At 39.3% G+C, this 4,987-nt stretch overlaps 1 pseudogene; it reads left to right on the forward strand.

Moving 5' to 3' along the window:
* Window positions 1-305: 305 nt before the first annotated feature.
* On the forward strand, window positions 306-2,124 carry LOC107807336 (protein YIP4a-like; annotated as a pseudogene).
* The last annotated feature ends 2,863 nt before the right edge of the window (window positions 2,125-4,987 follow it).

Consider the following 4,987-nt stretch of genomic DNA (forward strand, 5'->3'; position numbering starts at 1 on the left):
AGTACAATAACATCTTTGACAAAGCAGCCAAGAGGAACAAGGTTCCTGACAAACACTTCAAGAGGAAGAATGATGCTGACAATGTTGCAAAGCAAGATCTTGCTGTATGGGGAGACTCCTCCAGCGAATCTGAAGAAGAAAATGACCATGGTGGTAGTTCAATAACTGAAAATTCCTCCTACAGTACAACTACCCATTTCCTACAGTTAGCCAATCAGAACTTCTCCCCATATCCGATCACCCAACCCCGCCTTCCCCCGTCTCCGATCACACTTTTGCCCCATTCCCCATTCGACTGGCTGAATCTATTCCATTTTTCCTCTCAGAATCTGCAAATCTGACAAAAAAATGTCACAAGGAGACACAATACCTCTTAACTCGACATCCCAATCGGACATTGATGAAATCAAAAACCTCATCTATTCCCATCCTTCTACTGTCCTTCTAGCTCGCCCTCCTTCTCCTCCTCGTGCTGCCATCCCTATTTCTTCTTCTCCTTTCATGCCTTCCAATCTCCTCCCTCCACCTCACCCTACCGCCAATCAGAAGACGACACACGTCCCTTCCGTTCCCGCTCCTCCTCCGCTGCCTTCATCAGCTGGACAGTCCAATATAGCTGCTATGGGATTCGGATCTCCGCCCAATACGCTTACGGAGCCTGTTTGGGATACCGTCAAAAGAGATCTCTCCAGAATTGTTAGCAATTTGATGTTGGTGGTTTTCCCTAATCCGTATAGAGAAGATTCGGAGAAAGTGCTTCGGGATTGGGATATCTAGGGTCCTTTCTTCTTCATTGTCTTCCTTGGTCTGACCTTGTCCTGGTCTGCTTCTGTTAAAAAGGTAACATATCTACATTTCCATTGTTATGAACAATCACTGTTAATCCATTTGGTAATTTTCCCTTACTATATGAAGGCTCCGATTTAAATCCCTAGTTATGCCCAATTTTACATATGTTTTGTCTGAGAAGGTACTGATATGTGTAAGCTTTCTAATATACTCCCTATATTTTGATAAAGAAAATAACAATAGGTTCATTTTAATTCGTACTACTTCAGTCCTAGTAGTTGTGATTAGATAATAGGATGTTTTAGATCAAGGGAGTCCTGCATGCTCAAATTAGATCAATAGACTCCTGTACGGGGGAATTAAAAATTAAAGCTTTAAAGATTGTGCGTGCTAGGGGAATAAAATACAAAGTGATCTATCCGTAAACGGCTCGATCAACACTTACATAGATCTAAACCATCAATCACAAAACTTTTCATGCTACCAATCATAAGGGTTTTGGCATTTCTTTCAAAAGTAGGTGCAGAATGAATTATTAGCCATGTCGCAGAGAAGCCAAAAAAGAGGATCTCGGCAAAAAAAGAAAAGAAAAACAGATATTCTAGGCATAACATGCTAGTGTGTTATCCGCCTTAGGGTTACTTTTGTTTAATAAGTTGAAGAAATTCTTAGGCGGAGTCTTTTCTTGCGCAAGAGTTGTCTGCACAAGTACACTTCCCATCGATAACCTGAAATGAATATTTGACATATGTTTTATTATCAAACATCAAACTATTAGCCACAAGTATAACGATTAACATAACATCCCTACACCGTTTCTCCGCCAAGAAGCCTACATCCATTACCAACTTGGTAGGAGATAATTGGTAATAAGTGGAATAGTCGAGGTGCATACAAGTTGGCTTGGAAACCACTGTTATTAAAAAATAAAATTGGCGTTAAAGACCTTGATTGACATTTTAAGATCTATAGGTAAGACACATGTCTCAATAGTGCCAATCAGAAATAGGTTTAAACACCTGTCCCTTCCATTCCCATTCCGCCTCTGCTGCCTTCATCATCAGGACAATTGAATATAGCTGCTATCGGATTGGGATCTCCTCCAATACGCTTACGGAGTCAATCTGGGACACAGTCAAAATAGATTTGTCCACAAATATTAGCGATTTGAAGCTTGTGCTCTTCCCTAATCCATATAGAGAAGATCTAGGGAAAGTGTTTCCGGTTTGGGATCTCTGGAGACCTTTCTACTTCATTGTCTTCCTTGGAGACCTTTCTACTTCATTGTCTTCCTTGGTCTCACTTTGTCCTGGTCCGCCTCCGTTAAGAAGGTAACTCACCTACGTTGCCAATTTTATGAACAATCACTGTTAATCAATTTGGTAGCTTTCCCTTTCTATACGAAGACTCCGATTTAAAATTTAAATCACTAGTTATGTCCAATTTTACATGTGTGTTGTGCTAGAAGGTACTCTATTATGTAAATTATGTAAGTATAGTCAATATATTTTGGTAAAAGAAGCAAATAGGTTCAGGTGAGTTGGTACTACCTCAGCCCTTTTGCATTGTTATTACAAGTTCAATGGGTTTTAGATGAATTTCATTTTCGTGATTTTGTGGGTATGTTCCTGTAGTTTTGAGGAATATAATTTGACCAATTTTAATTTACTATGGCACCAAAGAGCGTACCTATACGCTCAAATTAGAGTCTAGAGGAATAAAAAGATAATGCTTTGAAGAGTACAAGTATCAGAAGAACAAAATAAAAGTATAATCTATCCACAAACAGGTCGATCAAAACTTACATAGATCTAAAGCATCAGTCACAAAACTTTTTGTACCACCAAACAAAAGGGTTCTGGCAGGTACAAAAATTTTCCAATGAATAGGAGAAATTTGTGATGCCTTTTCTCTTTTTGATGAAGTTGTGATCTTCTGGTGTAATCTTCTATAGAAATTCGTGAGAGTTAATTTTACTAGCCATGTTAAAGATAAACGAAATAAGATGATCTGTAGGCTTACTCCTACTTAATAAGCTAAAGAAATTTATAGACAGAGTCATTTTCCGGTCATGAGCTGCCTGCACAAGTATGCACAAGCACACTGCCCATAGGCAACTTGAAATGAACCTTTGACATATGTTTGTTTATCAAACATCAAAATGTTAACCACACATTTTTGATGAAGTAAGTGGTATATTAATAACAAAAGCATCTAGAGGATGCAAAATTACAAAATAGGATAAGTATCAGCTCATAATATAGACAAAAACAATCAGAGGATTATGGAGCTGATAAATTCCAAAAAGAGGTCAGGATTATATATAGGGGTATGGTAACCCAACTAAAAAGAAAAACTAAACATCTAGCCTTAAGTTGACATCTGGCAGTTGAAATACCATCAAAGCATCTTTGATTCCTCTCAGTTCATAAGCATCACAAAATAGAAGCACGAACCATAGACCAAATTTTCTTGATGGATTTGTCAACTTCCCAGTAGCTCCAACACACAAAGGTTTCCCTCACACTACATGGCATAGTCCAATGCAGTCCATAAAGTGAGAGGAACATAGACAATAGGTCAGTAGCAACTGAACAATGTAGAAATGGGTGATTGATCGATTCAGAGTTGCAGAGACATATGTGACATCTGTTGGCTAATTGGAAATTCATTTTGATGAGGTTGTCTTGAGTTAGGCAAGCGCCATGTAGAGCAGTCCAACAGAAAGCACTGATCTTTGGAGGGAGCTTCGTCTTCCATATAAGTTTCCACGGGCATCGATCAATCAATACTTTATTAGAGATCAGATTAAAATAACTTTCTTTGACTAAAAAAGAACCTCCCCTCTTGTTGCCCCATTTAAGTTTGTCCATAATCTGAACGTTGACTGAAGCACTTTGGAGACTACCAAGAAGAGCCAACAAGTCCTCATTCTCCAAATCATTCAGGTTTCTTCTTAAGTGAGGGCACCATGAGTTCTCCACCTAATTTTGAGCAAATGTAGAATCTGGGTTAGACACAAGCGAGAACATTCTTGGATAAACATTTTTTAATATGGTAGTTCCTATCCATAAGTCCTTCCAGAATAGGATACGTTCACCATTGCTTAACTGGAGTGATGTATTAAGAGAGAAAATATCTCATAATGACCTGATGCCCTTCCATATCCCACAACCATGAGGAGTATTAGCAAAACTAGAGCACCAGTGGCTGTCACAACCATATTTGGCTTGGACTACCAAAAAGAGCCAGCAAGTCCTCAATCTCCCAAGGTTTCTTCTTGAGTGAGGGCACCATGAGTTCTCCACCCAATTCTGAGAAAATGTAGAATCTGGGTTAGACACAAGCGAGAACATTATTGGATAAGCATTTTTCAGTGTGGTAGTTCCTATCCATAAGTCCTTCCAGAATAGGATACGTTCACCATTGCTTAACTGGAGTGATGTATTAAGAGAGAAAGAATCTCACAATGACTTGATGCTCTTCCATAGCCCACAACCATGAGGAGTATTAGCAAAACTAGAGCACCAGTAGCTGTCACAACCATATTTGGCTTGGACTACCAAGAAGAGCCAGCAAGTCCTCAATCTCCCAAGGTTTCTTCTTGAGTGAGGCCACCATGAGTTCTCCACCCAATTCTGAGAAAATGTAGAATCTGGGTTAGACACAAGCGAGAACATTATTGGATAAGCATTTTTCAGTGTGGTAGTTCCTATCCATAAGTCCTTCCAGAATAGGATACGTTCACCATTGCTTAACTGGAGTGATGTATTAAGAGAGAAAGAATCTCACAATGACCTGATGCTCTTCCATAGCCCACAACCATGAGGAGTATTAGCAAAACTAGAGCACCAGTGGCTGTCACAACCATATTTGGCTTGGACTACCTCCTTCCAGAAAGCCATTCCTTCTTTATTATACCTCCCGTGCCATTTCATAAGCATACTTTTCTTGTGTAAAGCCAAATCCTTGATCCCTAGTCCCCCAAGTGACTTAGAAAGAATTACCCACTTCACATGGTAAAATTTATGTTCTTTACTCTTGCCCTCCCATAGGAATGAACATCTCAGTTTGTCAAGCTATTTCTGAACACTAGCTGGAAGTTTGAAAAGGGACATAAAGTAAGTAGGTATGCTATCCAAAACACTATTAATAAGGGTTATTCTGCAAACCTAGGAAGAGATGTTGCTACTGCCAG

Source organism: Nicotiana tabacum, chromosome 18 (genome assembly GCF_000715075.1).
Source record: "Nicotiana tabacum cultivar K326 chromosome 18, ASM71507v2, whole genome shotgun sequence".
NCBI lineage: Eukaryota > Viridiplantae > Streptophyta > Magnoliopsida > Solanales > Solanaceae > Nicotiana > Nicotiana tabacum.